This window comes from Pinus tabuliformis, chromosome 5_1, assembly GCF_031772625.1.
Source record: "Pinus tabuliformis cultivar Carrire ecotype Pingquan chromosome 5_1, CPIR1, whole genome shotgun sequence".
Classification (NCBI taxonomy): domain Eukaryota; kingdom Viridiplantae; phylum Streptophyta; class Pinopsida; order Pinales; family Pinaceae; genus Pinus; species Pinus tabuliformis.
Genome location: NC_142305.1, coordinates 389,009,458 through 389,032,291, shown reverse-complemented (window position 1 = coordinate 389,032,291; position 22,834 = coordinate 389,009,458).

Below are 22,834 nucleotides of genomic sequence, written 5' to 3'. Positions count from 1 at the left end.
AAGGGCGCTGACACTCACGCAAGTATTTGTTTACATAGCTATGCCAACTGGGGTTGTGTGATAACATATCTTTGAAATAGAAGCCTAACAGTGTGGGAGAACGAATGAATCCGGATAAACCCCAGATTTTTTAGATTTAAATTTTATCGGGTTTCTCTCAAAGCTAAAACAAAACAACGAATACTCAAAAATATAGCTCTGCTCTATTAAAAACTAACATTATAAATAAACTTGTAACTATCCAAGAACATTGAATGAAAAGAAACTTTGAAGATTATCCCCAGTTGTTAAATATAGTCTCAGAAATCCAAAGCATGAGAGATCATGAATTCTTTAAATGGGGTCTATCTTTACATGGATTTGGAATACAAAGGAAAACTATAATATATTTAAACCCTAAATTGTTAATTAGGAAAGCCATAATTTAGATTCTCACCTGCAATAGAAAAAGCTTATAGTATGCATTTTACAATTATCCATTGAATCAGTGATTCTGCCTCTATACTCCAAACACAAAGACAAGGCAAGGAGTATTAGGAAAACAAATATGCATAATATAATGTTCGAAACACAAACACAATTAATTCAGACTGTCCAATACAAAACCATTCTAAAATACAAATAAAAATTAAAAAGGTGCATACATCCCATGTTCTCTTCTCTTCTCTTTAGCATCATCCTCTATCCCATCCCCTACCAACTAGATCCAACCTCCTCTCCCTCATAAACCAAACCAACTACAACCAATCCTCTATCCCTCTCCACCCACATTGAAAAAAAGAAAACGAGAACCAAGCCAAAACAAAAATTCAAAAATAAAAGAACAACCAAAAACCCAGAAGAAAACAAACACACAAAAAATTATCCAAAAACAAATATCCAATTAAGCATGAACATGCTAGAAAACAACAACCAAAAATCCTAGAAAACAGGTGAAAACATCTCACAAATTTTGCTTTGATTTCTTTTGCAAATTAAATTCCAAATAGTGTTATGGGTCGGCAGATTGTGAAGATCCCCAATGGAACAATACCAAATCTAAATTCATAATCAGGGAAGTGAAAGGTACTCCCACTCTCAAATGAGTCTCTTCTCTCAAATCCCACATTCCTCTATGCATTTATTTCCTTATCCATATTCTGTCATAAGGACAGGATGCCCAACCTCGCCCCACTTCACCTATACAACCTCCCAAATGCTGCCCGCTTATACTAATTATATCGATATCCGATGGGATGGGATGGGATATTTATGTTTTAGATATTTATTTTCATATGGTTAAAGATTTTGGAATTCTAAGCGCTGGCAGGTGACGTGGTTCATCACTCTTATGAAATTTGAAATGTGGCCGTGGAGGCTAAAATCAAAATTCACCGACATTTCCCTGGCCACACCTCTATATATATATATATATTAATTAATTTTACCTCTCTCTCTCTATATATATATAGATATACATATACACACACACACATATATATTAAGTAATTAATTTTATCGCTTTCTCTCAAAAATCCTTCTTTTGACATTAATGTTCTAATTTCTTCTCTAATTATTATTATTTGTTGATGAATATCATAAAGTTAAAAATTGTTGGTTTACTTATTTTTAAGGATATTAACAATTTAAAAAATATAATGTACTATATAAAATGGTTGGTTTAATAGAATAGCTTAAAATATATTGTGCACTTCATGGTTTTATAGAGACTCCAGTATACTAGGAATATTTGTTTGCATATCAAGTTTATTTCCCACTAGTCAATTCCAACTAGTCAATATGTTTATTTTACAAATGCCAAAAAAGATTACCAGCAAACTAACTTGTTCTCTATCAATATCACTAAAAGGCTAACAAGTTTCAATTGATCCAATAATTTAACCATGTTTTAGGAGGCACCTTTCGTACATAACCTTGTGGCTTTCCTCTCTCCCTTTCATCACCTTATCTTTGGAGACACTTCATTTATCAAACGTGCAAATGCAATAGCACATATAGCCATCTCTGTGCGTTTACAACATCTAGATTATTTTTGTACAAACTTAGAAGACAAAATATTAGAAAAGGCATACATCCATTACCTACAACTCTTTCTACCTATAAATGCATTTCTGTTCCTTCCAATCATCCACCAATCCCACTACAATACTATTCCTCTCACTTCCTCCATCTTCCACATGCTTTTCCATGGAAAGAAGTATCACATGGTGGCCCTTGACTCCAAACCATGGTATTCCATAATCACTTTGGAAAAAAGAAACATGTTATTAATTCCTACATTGCTCACTCATTGCTAGGCTCTTGTGAAACATCAATTTTTGTCTTCTTTCAAACATATTTCTTGTTTTCAATAACTCTAATAGTGTCCATACCAATACCTATTTTATCATTGATACACATTCTGTTTCCTCGGTAACACTAACAAGCACCATGACTCGATGCCTCTTTTCAAAGGATTTTATACAAATGTGTAATCTCTATTTTATGTTCTTGAGTTTTTGTTTGGGACGGAATACAATAAATCACATGCATACCATGATGCCTCACCTATATGCCTCTCCTAGAAAATATTTCTAAACTATGGTATTGGTGGAAATCACTCCCTTTTCTAAAACCGAGAATAATATGCTTTTCGATGGGCTAAAATATATTATTTCTATTGGCAAAAAATTGGGTCTCCCTCTTCTGTACAAGAATGCAGCCATTTCCTGAGAAATCATATCCCAACCTCAATCACATGGCATTATGAATGTCACAATAAAACTACATTACATTCTTCCACACATTGTGACCTAACTCCTTAATGTTGTCTTCGTAGAGTTGGGACAAAGGCTATATGAAGGATTCTAACATTCAATCAATGCATTGTAGAATTTTGAACAAACTTTTCGTCTTTTCAGTAGTCGAGATATAACACATGTCCCTCAATCTTGCATTTTTTTCACCTACCTACAAAGAATTGTTTCAGAGCATTCCTCAAACAATATTCATTCAAGGAATAATGGGAGGATACTAATTGCCTTGCTATATTTGCTTTCATTTATAGCACACCTCGCCGACCATACTTGGGAATGATGTTTACATTCTTAATATTGCTATGGAGGGCGATAAAATATCAACAAGAGATTATGATACATATGACATGAACATTGTCTTCCTTCTCTCGAATCATCGACACACTAGGTCTCTTTGTCGATACTTTCCACATCTCTGACGAGTGGTTATCTTAGATCTCCACACTCCCCTATCATTTCTCATGGTCACAAATTTGAACAAAATAATTTTTATGTTATATCAAAATTTAAAAATTCAATGTGTGTTCAAAATAATAATTCAAATAAACAAAACAAAGATAAACTATGAACCTTCCAAAGACTTCGAGGATACTCTATTGAACATAATCACTACACAAAATGACGCGACCACATTGAGAGGTATGCATCATCCTCTCTAAGGATGTCTTTATTTAATTTTATATGTTAGTGCCTCTTTCCTCAATCTTTGGTGATTTATAGAGCTTGGTCGAAGACTCTCTCTCTCTCTCTGAGTTACTTCCCATGTGTTTCAACTTGCTTCAGTTACATGTTTGTGTATGGACCCAACCCGCATTTATAACTTTTTGACCAACTCTCCTCAGTTACGTGTTCATGTATGGACCCAACCCACATTTATAAATTTTTGACCAACCATTCTTCTTGCATGCAAGTTTTTGTTGCACTTCATGTTTTTCTAAAGGCATGCATGCACTCCGAATATTTGTTTGGATCTACAACACCTTGGTTCAATTTTCAACATCTTCATCCAATATTCTTCTTGAAGCATCTATGCTTCGCTAGATAACAACTAGAGTAGTGAATTACAACAAAATTTCTACTTACACATTTGTTGACTAATCTCAATGTGTTTCCTTTACAAATGCAAGAAAAACTTCACAACGCAAACAACATGTTCACTAAAAATATCATTGAAAATGCTAAGAAGTTATAATGATCCAACAATCTAACAATGTTTTCAAAGGAAACTGCATATATAATGTTGTGCATTTATTATATAGCGTGTAATTTTCTGTAAGTCCCATTTTTCATCTCCTTATCTCTAAAAACAACAAGTCGTTTATTTCATATGGAAGTTTAATAGCACATAGAGAAATCTCTCCTCATCTACAACATTTGGATTTCTTTTGTACAAACTTACAAGACAAAATATTAGAAAAGGTACACATCCAATAACTAAAACTCTTTCTAGAGATAAACGCCTTTCTCTTTCCTCCCATCATCAATCAATCATGCTACAATATTTGTGTCTATGCCTAGAGTTTAATTCAAGGGCATGGAATCTATTATAACATGGTAGAGTTTGATTCAAGGGTAGGGAATTCCCAACCACATTGGAAAGAAAGAGTGTGGAATTAAGAGTTGTTCCTCCTACATTGCTCCTAGTTTCCTCCACTATTGTGAAAAATTTATTTTTTCTTCCTTTGGAAATAATATTTGTTTTAGATAACTCTATTAGCATCCATAACTATACCAATTTGATCATTGATACAAATTATCTTTCGTGGAGATACCATCTTAGCACTAACAATCACCACTACTCAATGGGTCTTTTCAAAGGGCTTTGTACAAATGTGTAATCTCTATTTTTCATTGTTGGGTTTTAATCCAGGATGAAATAACAAAAATCATAGGCACGAGATGATTACTTTAGTCTCTCCCTCTCCTAGAAAACATTTCTAAACTATGGCAGTGGAGGAAAATCACTTGGCTTTCTAAATAGGGGTATATGATTTTTTTATGGGATATAAGACATTATTTTGGTTGGAAATAACTCGGGTCTCCCTATTCTATCCAAGGATTGTGCCGCTTTGTCAAAAATCATAGCCCTCCAAAGTATTCATCGTTGGCATGATCACATCAATGTCTTTGCGGAGCTCCACAAGAATTCCATCTAGAAGGGTTCCAACCTCAATTGCATTGCTTCGTCAACAACAATAAAACTCCATTAAATTCTTCCACATAATGTTAACTAACTCACTAATTTCACATTTGTAGAGTTGGGACGAAGTATCATTGAAGGATTCCCGCATTCATATATGTAATACTAATATGCAACTTTTCTTTGTTCTTGTGTTGAGGAAAATTAAAAGACATGTGATGAAATATTGTTTTATTTTCTAAAGAAGAAAATAATAGTGAATGAGAATTTATGTTGGTATAATAAATCCTTTGAAAAATATGTTAAGAGGCTAACATGAGAGATTGACCCCAATGGTCGCGAAAAAAGTTGAAATTAGTTACGCCTAAAGAAGCAAAATAAAAAAGGACGAAAATAATCCTCCTTTTGTCTTTACCTTCAGCTTCTAAAAGAAAAAGTAGAAGAAAAAGAAATGATTCGGCAAAGAATACATACCACTATTATAAGTTATGACGTTGGATAGAAATACCCTGTGGTCGAATCTATACTAGGTGCTATGGGATATAAATACAGTGTCATGGAAGCCACACGAGTGGGAGAAAAAGACTAGTAAACCCATAAAAGGGTTTCCAAGACACTGCAAAAGGTTGTGGATGTAGAGAGTTGAAATTATCCTTCTTCGTTTGTGCGAGGACTTTTCTTCACCTCCCATAAACATCTCCATCTCTTCTCTTCTATGACTGAGATCACATTGGTTAGAGAATCAAACTCAACATGAATGGATGTGCTTTTCCATGAAAATTGATAGTATAACTCACCATGTCTTAAAATTTATAAACATAACTATAACACTCCCTCTCACCCATCATACTATCTCGGGCTCTTGAAGGTGTTATCTACGACTTAACCCAAGTATGTTATGAATATGGCCTCACCAGAAATCCTTATTTTCCAAAGTTGGCAGAAATAAAATATGATACCATGATCGCCTCTAGCTTGTCGAGGGCTTTTGAGAAATATAAATTCTATGTCAATCTAACTCTTGGATTGAAAGTTATGGCCAATTGAAGTTAGGTCAATTACTTAATGCCATGTGGCATCCACATGTAATTTAAATGGCTTTCCGGCGTCTGCACAAATGGTTCCGCCTCACAACATACCACCAAGGATGAGGTTCCATGGTGTTACCACCAACCAAGACCAGGTGATTTTAAACATGAGGAGTATTCGGTTTCAAACCTCACCCCCCTTGTTAACTCCCAATACACCAGGCAGACCTCATCATGAACATGGATCGTTGATCGGTCTCGTGCCCCTATTGAACCTTTGAAAAGTAGCTCCCTGTTAAATGGGGGACCCACAATGAGGGTTTCCATGTTGAACAACCCCCTCTAAAGCCATGGTGTACTAGTGGGCACGAGGATGATAGTGGGCCATTGAGTAGTATATGTATTTAAAACACTCTACTACATCAATTTTACTATACATCTCATTTACTTTATCTCATTTTCATAAACATAAGTACACGTCATTTAAACATAATACATAAAATATAACTACCTCTTATTATATATAGTTCATTTTAAATAAATTTATATATTATATCTTTAATTAAAAAACTACAAATTATAATAAAATTATATTTTATTGTACAACTTCAAAATTTAAAATTAAATATTCCACACTGCACTGTAAATTTAAAGAAGTTCATATCCATTAAACATCAAATTTCAATATATGTAAATTAAATTAAATAACGAGTTTTTGCATAAAGTAATATTATCATATTTTTGCATAAATTAATATTATAATATATTATATAATTATAATATATATGAAAGGTAATATTATATTGTTGTGTATAATATATTTTTATAATATCAATCAAACTAAGATAAAATTTAGAATTTTGTGTTTATTATAAAAACTAAAAGTTGAAAATTACAATGAATTTTAAAAATACAACAAATAAAATAAAATTTACAATTTTATAGATATTATATTTAAATATATTACCAAAGTTTACAAGTTAAAATTCCAATTAATCTTAAATTACAAGATTACATTATTATGAAAAATGTATATAAAATCATGTGTGTGTGTTTTATATATAAATATTAAGAATTCAAAAACACATAAATAACTAAAATATCAATTTGTCATATTTCAAAGAATTTTGATCTCAATCGAGTTGTTGATGGATGAAATGAATGAGTATGTGATAAACGATGCAATTAAGAGAGATGGCTTGGTGGCCATCCTTTGCCGCACGCCTTTGCGTCACGAAAAATGGATTTGATTATGTCAGATTACAAGAGACCTCTAACACTAGTGTCATTGGTTTTTGGGAGAGTTCTAGTTTGTTTCATGGTAAATATTTGGGTTAGGCTCCTTGACTAGTAGTGGAATGCAGGGTTTGAATTTGGATTCCTCTTTACGAGTCAAAATTTATGGTTTGTTTCATGGTAAATATTTGGGTTGCGCAACTTGATGAGTAGTGGAATGGAGGGTTTGAATTTAATTGAATTTTTTAAATGACAAACAACACTATGTTTAAAATTTTGCACTCCAAGAGTGGTACTTTGATAACAAATTAACCCTTCACCAATAATTTTTTCCTTTAAATATTTTCCTTATATTAAAAATTTCGAGAAAAAAACAAAATGACCATAACAGAGAATTTAGTTATTAAATCTTATTGTTTCATCATAATTAATAACTATCACATATTTTTTTATTTTAAAATATGTTTTTATGTCATTTTTTCTAGTAACGAAGTTAATAATCAAATTGAAATTAATTGTAAAGATTAAAAGTATTTGATTATAAGTCTTGTTCAAAAAAGATTACATGCAGTCTCTCACAACAAAGATCGTACAATGGGCCCTACTTTGTCAATCTTGTTATCGTTTTAAAATTAAAACAAATCATAAGAATGACTAATTGATTTTAAATTAAAGATTATTTTGACATAGAGTAGAGGAGAAGTAAAGAAACTATACAACCGAAAGTGATTTTTTGTGGGTTGGCTTAGGTAAAGAATGATAGTGGTTGATTTTAGACTAAAATATGCCACCTTATATACAAGTATGCAACCATTAACCATGAAGTCCACCATGAGCAACCATTACTTTACCGACATTGTGTTTAATAAGATCATTAGTTAAGGGTCTTAGGATCTATAGGTATTATAAAAATCACGACATTATGGAACTTTGGAGTTATTAGGGCTAATGGTTGCATACTTGCTTATAAGGTAAGAGGAGTTGAAGTTGAACTCTTCTAGCAAAAAATATCAACACATATATTTAAGGAGGTTTACAACATATAATTTTTAACTCAATTAAGTTTTCTTAGTCATTCTACAATTGAATGAGAATTGTGATAACAAAATCATGCAAAATTGTATTAGTATGGTCATTTTAATCTCATTATTTACATGATTCTAATCCTACATATATAATCAATTAATTCGATTAAAATATGTGGAAAATTAAGTTTTCTTTTCCATGGGAAAGGTTTCAGTTCTCTTTCAATGAATCGCTTCGACATAAGATATATGGATTGAGATTTTTAATTAATTTTTAAAAGTCCACATAATTAATTTATGTTTTTAGGACCTACAAGCAAATTTTCTATGCAGATTTATGTGCTTCCAAGCTTCTCCTCCCAATGATTTAAGCATTTGAACCCAAGAATTGTTTTCTCCAATTACGTTTTCAAACCCAAAACAGTCTATATATATATATATATATATATATATATATATATATATATATATATATATATAATTGAGAAGCGAGAGAAGTAATCATCTAATCATGAAAAAGAGAGAATAATATATATTTTTTATAATGTCTAATCTAATCATGTACGGTGTAAGATGAATCAATGCTAAGCTAATATACACAGTACATATGCTATCTCCTCTCTTCCATGTCTCACATATGAGCATGTAATTTTCTTTTAATAAAAGCACAATTCCATTTGAAAATCGAGGATTATCGAGTAAAAATAGTCTTATTTGTTAAGGGATCATATTTTAGAAGTTTTGTATAGGGTTTTGGTTGCAAAGGATGTGGACACGATCTCTAATATCAAAACTTGGTGCTTTCATCATAGAAATATACACTTCTATTGCTAGCCTCTACAACTACATGAACAATCCTACAAAACCCCACCTCTAGCTCTATTTTAATTTTTAATTTTTATTTATTTATTTATTTATTTTTTCAAAAATGAGCACAAGAAGCATTTTGATCTTTCAAATGGTTGTATAAGTGGAACAATTCAAATAAATAAAAGGTTTGAGTCGATTAAACCTTGTTGCATCTCCATCAATTTCTGAAGCTAAAATAAATATTCAATCATCAACTTTCAGTAGGCCCCATAGAATAATATATGTCATATGAATACATGAGCCATGAAGTCTCACAATATCACATCAAAAAATACCTATTTAAAACCGAGTTTGACATGAACCTCCATAAGTTTTTGAGCTAAAAGTTGTATACATAGAATTTGCAATGTGTCAATATGCATATCAAACATAGATTTTGATGCTTTTAAGATACATCAATGACCAATTCCACTCTGACCTTATGCCTCGTCCACTCCTTTTCAGGGATTATATTTCATAGGTGACTATACTATGGAATTCAAAGACTAATAGTCCATAATAACATGTAGCATCCTCTCATAGAAAGTATTTTCTTGATGCAAAAGGGAGAAATGAGTGGGAAAGTTGGATTTGAGATATACTGCACACAAAGAGTAGAGGGAATTAGTACATGCATGTGATCAACCTCTATTGAAAAATTGAACTACTTCCGGGTCGGGCACTCTTGGATGATCACGAAGCAAGGAGGGATCTACTAGATACCTTGGATCATATGCATACTCAATGCATGCATCATGGTTGGAGTTTGAAAGTGATCACTAACAGGTAGGCGCAAATATAAAGACATATTGGGATTCCAACACAAACCCTAAGGTCGTTCGCTACACGAGAATATCATATTCCCAAAGAAAGATTGAACTACGATCCTCCTCCTTGAGTTTATGATACTTTTTTATGCTAAGTATGAAATTCCACTTTATAGTGTTCATGGACATGATAGGATAGAGCAACTTTTTGATGTTTTTGTGTTTATGTCTGGTTATGCCAGATAGTATCGATCACTTATGTCCTTCTATAGGGACCAATTTTAGGTATGGTTTGGTTTCCATGGCAAAAGACTGGAATGACATATATTTTTGACTTAAATTTTATATTTTGTGGTAATAACATTAATCCTTGAAAAACAAAAAGAAAAAAATAGTGATTTTTGCACATATATAACTATAGAAAAATTTGATTTTTTACATCAATCATATCGGTGCTATACATGCATTTAAAATATTTTACCACATCAATTTTACCATACATCTCATTTACTTCGTCTATTTTTCATAAACACAAGTAAATAAAAGGAATTCAAACATAAGTAGATAAAATAAAACTACCTCTTCTTATATATCCTTTTACGTTAAATAGGTTATATATAATATGTATTTTATGTATTTTATATAACATAAAATCACACAAATAGAATAAAATAATTTTTTTTAATCTTTTCATGGAAATAAAAAAGTATTCATCATTATAATACATTAAAAAATTAAATTAAATTATATATTATAAATTTTTGATAGAAAACTTACAAATTATGATAAAATTGTATTTTGATATACAACTTCAAATTTTAATATGCATCTTAGAGTAAAATGGTCATGGTGGTTTGTGATGAAGGTCTACTACAACGTCGCAAATTCTCTAGGTATTTCTCATTTGTTTCTCCTGCTATTTGTCTAGGCTAGTGACGTTTCCAATCCCCATATATTTATGTGGCATATTCCTTGATCTTTGGCTCTCAGGTTACTGGTAATTAGAAATTTATGCTTCGTAAACTTTGACATTATCTTTGTGGCTTTATACTGGAGCTTTCATATTGGTCCTTCTATTAACCGAAGGCATAGAAAATCATGGACGACAAAGGCAGTGGTCTATGTGGAGGAAGACAAAGTGTTGCTAGGATCCAACTCTAGGAGGGCAGAATGTAGCAAAATACCCGATATCAGAGGTGGGGGGAAGAAAATACAGTGAGTCGGAGAATATTGGTGGGAGGGAGGGAATATTTTCTAGGCTACAAAGAAAAAAATTTTCTTTTTTCTTGGTTAGGGTTAAAACCAAAATTTCCTTTACGTGGTTATCCTCTCTTCGAAGGAGCACATGATTCCTTTTTTCATGGAACGATAGAATGTGCAAGGTGAAGTATAGTGGACATTGGAATGACGAGAGGATTGAAGGATTTCTCACTATGACACATTAGATAAGAAGATGTAGGAGAGGCTCAACATATCATGAGGGGAGAGCGTGTCATGGTAATTCTATGCTTCATAATAGGGTTGTTGTGTTTGTAGGTGACTACCTTGAATAGATGGCTCACCATGTTGAGGAGGAACTATAGAGATTGGAAAGGGATGCATCCTCTCAGAGAAGGTCTCTTTTTGACACATAAGTGAGGGCTTAGTGGGATAGTTGGATTCAAGCTACAAAGAAAGAAAGGAGCAGAGGGAATGAGTACATGCAAGTGATTAAACTCCATTGGAAAATAAAATTCCTTCTCGGTCGGGCACTCCTCGATAATCAATATGTAAGGAGGGATAAAATATAGAAGTTGGATCATATGCATGGCCACCTCAGGCATTCTGATTGCGAGCTGAAAGAAATCAACACCAGGTTGGCATGGATCAAAAGACATCTTGTGATTCCACCACTAATCCCAAGGTCCCTGGCTACACCAACATATCCTATTGCCAAAGATGTATCAAAATCAGTTCCTACTTCCTAAGTTTATGATGTTTGTTTACACTGAGTACAAAATTCATCTCTCTAGTGTTCATGGACATGATAGGATAGATCAACATTTTGATGTTTTACGTTTAAGTCTAGTTATGTCAGATATGGTTGGTCACTTATGGACCTCTGTAGGGACCAATTTTGGGTATGGTCGAGTCTCTGTGTCAAGAGACCATAAAGACATGGTTATGATGTAAAAGCCTGAATTTGTGGTAATACATCTCACCTTCAACAACAAACAAACAAACAAACAATACAAAAATCATGATTTTAGCACAAATATAGATACATAAAATGTAAATTTTTACATGAATCATATTACTACTATACATGCATTTAAGATATTGTGCTACTTCAATTTTACCATACATCTCATTTACTTCATGCATTTTTCATAAACACAAGTAAATAAAAGTTCTTCGAACATAAATAGATAAATTAAAACTACCTCTTGTTATATATCACTTACTTTAAATCTAAGTTGCACTAAAATGGATACGGGAACAGATACAGATACGATGTTTGAAACAGATACGACAAATTTTCAAAAAACCAGGATACGATACATCAAGGAAATGTCATGCATATATATATATATATATATATATATATATATATATATATATATATATATATATATATATATATATATATATATATATATATATATATATATATCATTCATGTTTTAGAATCTATAATATATATCTAAAAATACATAATCATCGTCATGAACTCAACATAAACAAATAATCATTGTTAATTTAGCATAAAAATTGTCATCGTTCTTGGTGATGATTATAACATTCAACATATTATCATCATCATTAGTAATGTAATGAGAAATGCTACAGTGTTTGTGCTTTCGGGTCCAACTCCTTCAAAGTGCATGTCATGCACGACAGATGATATCTATCTTCCTTGCAAGGCAATTAAAAGGCCCATGGGATCATTGGGATATTCCATCAAGACCTATTTCAACATTTCAATCTTCTCAATGTGAGCTTGGTCTCTTGACTATATGATGGCAAAATATTTCCTAGAGAACAATTGTTATATTGGAGGGATTTATGAAATCAAGAGAAAAATCAATGGCAATTAACAAAACCTTAACCAAATTGAAAATTAATCACTCAAATAAATCTCTTTATGAAGACATTCATCAAACCCTTTTATTTTCATTTTTGAACATCTATCTTTTTCTTAGTAAGAATCCTTGATAGATATATGGAGTTTCATTGTTCTAAAGATTTTGAAGAGACGTTGTGAGGTTGTGTTTATAGTGAGTTTATTTGCAAATCTGATTTCTTCATTTTTATTATTTATTTATGGCTATAAAAATTTTCATGCTTTCAAACATTTAAGGGTGGATTCTGATCACGATTTTCATGGCTTTCCTTCGAGAAATCCGGAAACGGGTCCAAAAAAATTTAAATCCCTTGGAAACATATCAAATTCCAAATCTCAAGTGTCTGATTTTTTGAAATGTCACAAAAACCTTTTTTACAAAGTTTCGGATAAGAATCGTATCTGTTTCCGTATCATAAATGGGGATCCCTGTCATAGAAAATTTTAGGGGCGAATGTTCGCCCTTTGGCGAAATTAAGGGGTTTTAAATTTTTAGTGGGCGAATATTTTGTATCATAGCACATTTTTACAAATCACCTTAAATAGGCCACCTTATTTTAAGGGAGAGGGTAAAAAAGGTAAATTTAACCCTTGAAACTAAGAGTTACAACCTTCCATTCGCCCATTTTCAAGAATAGGTTTTATTTAAGTGAATCCATTCACCCATTTTCAAGAATAGGTTTTATTTAAGTGAATCGTATGGGCCAAATACCATATTTATAAAAGAGGTATGGTAAATTAATAAAAATATAGATAAATGAGAGGTATGGTAACTAATTAAAACATTTTTTATATTTACTCCATAAGTCACCTTATATACATGCAAGAGTGTAAACAAATAAAAATATAAGTAAAGTGGAGGTATGGTAAATAAATAAAACGTCGTTTTATACTTACTCAAAAGGTATGGTAAATAAATAAAATATAAATAAACTAGACGTATGGTAAATAAATAAAACCTCTTTTTATATTTAGTCCATAACCCTCGTTCTATTTATGAAGGCTCAAGAAAGAGGTTTTATTTAAGTGAATCCTATGGGCCAAATACCATATTTGTAAAAGAGGTATGGTAAATTAATAAAAATATAAATAAACGAGAGGTATGGTAAACAAATAAAACATTTTTTTATATTTACTCCATAAGTCACCTTATATTTACGAACACTCAAAAAATGCGTTATATTTAGGTGAAACCTATGGGCAAAATACTATGGGACAAATACCGTGGACTAGATTGTTATTAATAACATGAAAAAAAACATTATTAACCCTAATATTAGTATTAATAAAAATAAAAATGGCACATGGTATTGACCCATGGTATTCACCTAGAATGTAGCCTATTTAAATGGGGGAATTAAACCAGCATAGATCCATCTTTACTCTGGATCTACTAACCCCCGAGAGGTATCAAATATTGTGATATGCAAACTAGCATAGAGTGAAAAAATATTTGATCCATCTCGGGGCTTGGTGGATCAAGAGTAAAAATGGATGTTGTAATTTAATGTATGTTAAACATTTTAGCTTGGCTAAAATAAAAAATAAAATAAAATTCAACTATTAATTTTATTAATTTTTATAAATTACTAATAGTATTTTTTAAGCTCCACATTTATGATAACCCATGGTATTGACCCATGGTAATACCATGGTATTCATGTGAGCATAGACTATTTAAAGGGGAAATTCTATCATCTTAGATCCATCTTAATTCTGGGTCTACCAAGTTCTAAAAGGGATAAATCCATTTCATCCCCCTAAGAGTGGTAGATGTAAAGTTAAGATGGATATAGGTTGGTTTTTATGATAATGAAGATATTAAATAGACTTAGGAAATTATATTGTAAAAACATCTTAAGGTGAATGGTTAAAGCATAGACATTGGACAAGTATATTTGTATACTTCTGTTTTAAACTAAAACAAATCCAGGGCTAAAAGGAATGGATTGATTGCACTAGTCATCCTTCTATAACTTTCTAACATATGCTAAAGTAAACAGATTGTAATTTGGGTAATTTTTCTAACTGCAAATAGGAACATACTTGTGTATTGGCAGGGTGATTATGAGGTCCCTAGAAGTGATGAATTTGAATTTTTCTTGGTTTTATATATAGTATTAGGTTTTTTCTCATGCTTTATGTGAATGACATGGGTGAATTTTATCCTACACCCACTAGGTTATCGATATGTAATTTCAGTAATTTTGATTTCAAAAGATATTTTAAAGAAATGCAATGATTTCATTTGTGTATTCAATAAACACAATATTCTAATGGAATTCTGGATTTGTGGTTTACCTATATAGATTCCATGGAGAAGTGTTAGTGGTGTGACATCAATTGTCCTCAAGCAGAGGCTTTAGTTTTACTCTTTTTGGAAGCAAATACTTTCTTCCAACATTTTTGAGTTCCATGAAAAATTTGAAAGTCCTAATAGTATTAAATTATGGGTTCAAGAGAGACATAGTATTCAATTATGGGTTAAAGAGATCCACACTGAATGATCTATCGGCCTTATCTTCACTTAGTTTAAGACTATTCACTTGGAGAGCCTACATGTGCCCCCACTTCAAGAGCATAGTAAAGTCATGTAGAACTTAGAGAAGCTATCTTTAAGCTTTTAGTGAAGAATGGAAAAATGTCTGGGTTCAATAACAACCAGTCGAGCATTAAGCTTCCAATAATGCTAGATTTTAACTTGGAGCACTTTTGTGATTTGAAGGAGATGCCCCCTCGTATTTGTGACACTTCTTCAGTTGTGAATTGGACTATTACTAACTGTCATTTCCTTCTAAAGTTACCTGATGACTTGGGGAATCTCAACTCTTTAAGAATGTTAAGGAAGGAAACAAAGTACATTATGCTAAGTTCTCTTATGATTTTCAAGTTTTTCTTGGATATCTACAACGTTTCAGGTAGGAAAGTACATTCTGTTAATGAAAATTTGTCTTGATAGAAAGGCCCAATTTCAAATTCTAATGCTTTCAAAAAACATTGTATAACTGTAATGTTTCTAAAAGGAAACCATATTTTTTCAATTTAAGTATCATGATCCCATATTCCAACTTATTTTTCAGTAACCCATTAGGCTTTGTAGCTTTGAATAAATCCATGTCTTTTGATAAGATCCTCTTCCAAATTAGAACGCAGTTTCCTTTTGGCAATAACCACATACAATGTCTTGATTTTGTTATTGAGAAAATAGAGGTTGTGAAACAAGCTTGTGCCATACAAGGACTTGATTCATTGATTATGTATCAATTATGCCTCTTGATGTAACAATGTCTTGATTTTGTTGCTTGAAAATAGAGGTTACCCATTACTATTTCACAGAATTTCTTACAATCTTTCCATAAGTATTGATTTGTAATCTCAGTCACTGAGGGATAACAGTAATGACAAAGGTAATATTCCATGGTTTGAAGTTACCCTCTTACTAAATATTTAAATATATCACCACAATTTAACTGTTAGTTAAAGGAATTGTATTTGATTTGTAAACAATTCATTGCTTGATTTATAGATTTTGATTTTTTCCCTTTTTTATTTTTTTCTCAGATTTGGTATGAGATATCTTCCAATATTTGGGTTCCCTAGTTTCCCCACCATAGCTATGAGGTTCAGATGCTATCATTAAATATTCTCAGAACGTTACAACTTTTCTAGTAAGTGTACTTTGAAACATTGTTGTTGCTTTTACATGGTGTTAATGCAAATAAGCACTACAACTAGTGCCATTATTTAGATTAAGTGCTGAAATCTAGGTGGTCTTGTAATGATGGAGTGATTGTTTTCTAGCTACTAAGGCCATATGCATTTTTATCTCTTATGTTGTCCTGAGATATTCAAATTCAGAATAAGAATTGAGGTCTCGTTTCCACTGTAGATTGCAGTCAGTTTCTTGAACATAATATATAGTAAATTATATTTTACTAATCAACTGTGGATGTGATCCCCCGCAGGAAAGGAAATTCAAAGTGACTTTGATTTCACATTGATTTGTCAAAACATCCACATAGGAAAGGAGATTCAAAGTGACACTGATTTCACACTGATTTGTCAAAATGGAGGCAAGAGAAAAGGAAATTTTGTATTCAACAATGCTCTTAATTTCATATGTACATGCACAGACATATTAGTATAAAATATTTAAGGGTTGCCTAAGTAATATTTTCCATTCCACTACATTCGTTACAGCTTGTAAATAAATAACTCGGAACAATTCATTACACTACTTGTTATTCTTTATTAATCAGTGGTTAAGATTTTGATATTGAACTGGCTAAGATTTTTCTTCCTTCTCTGAAATTGTGTGTTCTATAATACTTCTTTTCCATTCACTATGTATAGAATATAAAGTGTGTCTAATGGAGTAGGAAGATTGGAAAGTCTTGTGATCCTTGAACTATGTTACAAAGCAGAAACCCAATGAGGCAGGGTAGGTGCATCCCCACAAAGGGGTCACAAATACCAAAGTTGGTATTGGCTAGTGCCTTGAGCTAGAAAATTTCCTTTACCCTTGTATTAATAGTGAATCCGGAGAGGATTCTAATATTATCTTTATAAGATTTATATTAGTTAAGATTGATGAATAAAATTCATGAGACATGAGGTAGGATGTCCTTGCAAGGTGGTTATTGATTATTGGAAGCTATGATGGCCATTTTGTCAGGCTAGGTGGTCGCACTCCCTTGATCGTGAGCATGATTGTGATCAAGATGGAAGACTTCATAGTCTGGATTGATTGTTTAGTAGTGATAATTAGTGGGATCATTCACAAAAGCTTCTATTTCACTAATCCTTTTTATAGAGTTGTCAGATTCAATTTCCAAAGGTTTTAATTACACTATAGAGTTGAGTTCTGAGAGAGTTGTGATTCATAGTGTTATGTATAGCAGCTATGACACTTGAATGAAGACAAGCATAGTAGATGTATTAGACTCTGTTATAAGCTTACCTGCATATTATAAGGGACTTGGTTGGGTTTTTTATAATTTTATAAACAAGTTCCATTTCGTGGAAATGTGAAAAAAACAGTGATATTGCCACCATGTGGCTCTTGTCATATATGGTTTTATACTTTTTAAAAAAAAATTCTAAGAGTTCACAATGCTAAGATTCACTAGGACCTTACAAAGTTTTATTATTTAGTGAAAGACTCACCAAGATCTTACAAGATTTTATAATTAAGTAAAATATTCGCCATGCCTGGTGAGAGATTCGCCAAAAAATTATATATATGTATTATATTACTGATAAAATCGCCTTCCATTTTTCCTATATACCATGGAGATTCACCCATTTATTATACATATAAATTTTGTGGGGGTTCTTAAAATTTTCCCTGATCCCTGTTTCCTGTAAATTTTTCAAGCGTTTCTGGAAAATTAGCTTTAAATAGGTTATATATAACGTATTTTAAATTTTGAAAATCAAACATAAGTCAAAGAAACACAATTCTGTCTTTATTGATATATATATTTTATATAACATAAAATCACACGAACAAAAAAAAATAACTATTTTTTAATCTTATCACTCTTCAAGTAGTAAAAACCAAATAAAAAATCATCATTATCATATATTAAAGAAATGAAATTAATTAGGGAAGGGAACATATTGGCTATAATAATGTTCATATATCTTTCAAAATGGAAAGAGCCCTCGAATCCCTTGGGGCGTGTAGGGTTCCACCCAAAACCCTATCCGCCAAATCTTTTCTCTAGTTGCATGGTTTTTTTTGCAGATAGTTCAATGGTGAATACTCATGATTTGGAAAATACATATTTTTCTTTTACAGGTATGGCTTGCAATCAAGCTATCTCTTCTTCAGTATCGTACAATTCTATGCTGAAGTTTGGTTGTGGTCCTTGAGTGGTGCAAGATAATTTTTCCCTTTATGTTCTTGTGAATGAGGAAGCTTTAGACTGTGAAAAGTATTTTTTTAGGAATGGTTTGGTTTACAGGTTTTATGGGTTATGGTCACGGCTTTTCGATCTGCTTAAATGGATCTCTAAGACATGGAAGCCTCTTTCAACTCACAAGCTAAATATTTACCCTATGGAATGAGGCTTCTTCACTGTGGATTTTGAAATGATTGGAGGCAACAATGCTACATGTGAAGCTCGACAATGGTTTTGGGGGAGCACTAGCCTCCAACACTGGTGTTCCGCTTTCGATCCGGTTGCGAAATAAATTTCTGCCACCCAATTTTGGATAAGACTATCAAACCTTCCCTTGGATTTTTGGAGTCACACATAGCTTTCCTGCTTTGCGAATGTGGTGGGAAAATTCTATCATAGTTTTCTTATTAATAACAAAAACAAAATCTTATGCTCACATTTGTGTGGGGATGGAATTCAACAAGGGTTTCCTCTAGAGATTTATTTGATGGTTACAAACTATGTTTGGGTCCAAAATATTTATTATGAGAACATCTCATTTCGATGTAGAGAATGCTATGAAACACGACATGTAATTAAAAACTTCCCCAAGCCTCCCCAGAATAAATAAGCCCGAACAAAACCCCAAACGTCCAATTGGTGGGAAGGATGGAAATTCACTTGCCAATGTGGATCCTCCACTTCCTAATGAGGATTCCCTGAATGCAAAGTACGTTCATATAGAAACAACAAACCGTCGTGGAAAATGGATTACCTCTCGAAACCACATGGAGTCTTGTTGAAAATGAAAATTATGGGGCAAATAAGCAGGATGAGAAAGACTTGAAGAAAAATACCGTGCATTTAACGAATAACGACTGAGTGGAATTTGGAGAAAATGTGGGTTGGATTCAAGTTGGGAAGAAAGGAAAAAGTTTTTCTCCAAGAAATACAAGAATTCATTCTATACCGAAATAGAAATACAAGGGAAAATGGAATGTAAATATGTTGGGATTCTGGAGGTTTTTTGGAAAATATTTACTTGGAAAAGGATTGAAGCATTTGTTTGATGGGGAACTAGTTTGAGGGTTTGGGATATGGTCAATCTCAAAATCATAAGGAAGAGTGGAATATGTAAAGGTTTTGGCCTTGCAATACGGATTTTTTTTTAATACAAATGTCTATCCGTTATGTTTAAAAAAAAAAAAAAAACCAATTATAAACTACGAATTATATAAAAAAAAATTGGGGGATATCTAAATGGAGGCACCCTAATAAGCGTGAAGACTTTCTCATCATCACATGCCTTGTAAAGAGAACACAAATTAAGACTCTCGAGGAGGCCAAAAGGATAAATTAATATACCACAACACATTAGAACATAGTAACAAAAGATTAGATGGAAACCTTGGGTAGGATAGGGATTCAAACAATTTCCAATAAGCACTAGTGGGTAACCCCAACTACTCCTAAACATTGTGCTACACAGTGGACTAAATCCAATAAAATCAAGACAAATAGAAATGTGAGCACAAAGAGGATCGTTAAATGCCCTAACTCCAAACTTGAAGATCTAGAGGGGAAACCGACAACACCAAACACAAACTCTAGAAGAAGTCGCAATGTCCATTGACAAGTCTCATTGACACACTCAAAGTTACCCATTAATTGGCCATCTCTAGCCCCAAACTACTAATCCATACACTAGTCCAAAGCACAAACAAAACCAAACCATTGGCACAAGCTCAAAAAGGCAAAAAGAAATTCCTAGTGGTTACATGCAATTTGTTGTGCACAAACCCCTAGATGTTGAAAGACCCCAGAAATAATCCCACCTACTAGGAAGGAAGTATGTAACACATCATAAAATCCATTGACAAAGGCAAGAGTGAAGACTTGCCATATTCTTCAACTTAATAAGAAATGCTCAAATGTTTGGTGAATAGGGTGGGTTGGCCACCCGACCAACCCTCTTGAATTGAAATATGAAGCAATGGGGTGGTGAGCTAACCTCCCAACCTTATGGGTACTCTTGATATCCACCTCCATGAGGGGATGAAACAAGGTCATTAATATGTATAAACAAATAATTTTTATTAAAAGAAACAAACTATATATTTATTATATCTAAACATTTCATGAAAAATGGGAAAGTATTGGGGAAAGCATCGATGAATATGCAATTTAAAATTATAGTATTAAATGTCTCACAATCAAATACATTTTTTTTTTACAAGTCACTCCCCTACACATCAAATTTCAATGTATTTAAATTATTTTAAAATATACAAATTGTGCACAAATTTATTCAACTTAATTCAAAACACATATAACATGGCATACAAAACTCGCAACATAATTAATTAAAAATTTAAACATTTCAATAAAAATTCACACATCTTTTTATTATAAAAAAATACAGTTAAATATAAAATATGAACATATAATATCATACAAAAAAATAAAAATATTTTAAATGTTCATGTCTCTCAGACATCAAATTTCCAGGTACTTACATTACTTTAAACTATTGTAAAACCCAAAGTGTTAATTTATTATATCTAAACATTTCATGAAAAAATAGGAAACTTTTGGGGTAAGCATAACTCAATATGCAATTTAAAATTATATAATTAAATTTCATATAATCAAATGCATATTATTTTTTTACAAATCACTCCACAAAGCATCAAATTTCAATGTATTTCTCAATTGAAGTTTCAAGTAATAAAATAAATAGAAAAACCAACCCATGGTATGACAAGGATTGTAAAATTGCGAGGAGAGCAATTAAGGAATTTGTTGATGAATCTCTTAAAATTGGCAAGATAAAAATATACAAAGCCATAACTAAAAGGAAAAAAAGACAGTATATTCGTAAAAGACGAGAGAATCTCTTACACCTCTCTAAGGTAGCTCCTAGCAAATTCTGGAGGCAGATTCTAACTAAGAAAACTAAAGATAATAATAAAATTGCTTTACATGACCAGAATTCCTATCTTAAAAAGTTTTATGAATCTCCAAAGGTCATGGATAACTTTGAAACCCTACTCACAAAGAAAGAATTTTTCTCATTAGAAGATGTTGATTTTGGGGTTAATCGCTTGGCTGATGGGAAAGCTAAGGACGTTGAAGGTTACCAAGCGTAAATCTTAAAAATTTGAGGTCCTATCCTCATCCCCCACATTCACAAGCTTTTCAATCAAGCGGTCAAGCAAGGGTTTCGTAAACCATGGACTCAAAGCCTCATTATCCCTATTTTTCAAAGTGGGGATACAAATAGCCCCTCTAAATATCGGACAATTATGATGAGCCCTCTCCTAGCCAAGTTATATGGTATTATTTTTGAAAGGAAGTTGGACATATGGCTTGAAAGTGAAGGTAAGCGGGCTAATGGCCAATCAATTTTTAGAAAGGAGCACTCAACAACAGATCACCTCGTTACACTTAGGATCATTATGGAGGAATACCGCAATGATAAATCCAATCTCTTTTGTTGCTTTGTGGACTTTAGAAAGGCTTTCGATACGGTTCCTAGAAACAACCTTTAGAACAGACTAGAAGAGCTAAAGGTTCCCTGTGAGTTGAGAGTTGTCCCTATAAGGTCATACGAGAATGTAATTGCCAAGTTAAAGAGCAATGAAGGGTGGTCGAAAGATATTAAGTTTAATATCGGAGTTAGGCAAGGTTGCGCCCTCTCCCCTACCCTATTTGGCATTTACATCGACAAGCTAGAAGGTTGTTTAGAGGAAGCAGGATGTGCTGGCATGATCTTAGTTGGGAGAGTCGTCATCCTTCTTCTCTATGCTCACGATATTGTTCTTATCGCAAGGTGCTCATCTGATCTTTGATAAGCAACTTATACTTCTCAAGGATTTCTGCTCTACCATGAGTATGATTGTTAACACTGACAAAACAAAAGTTATGATTATCAAATCCAAGAAGGACACTTACGCTAATTTTATGTATGACAATAGTAACTTGGAGGAAGTGTCTTCCTAGAAGT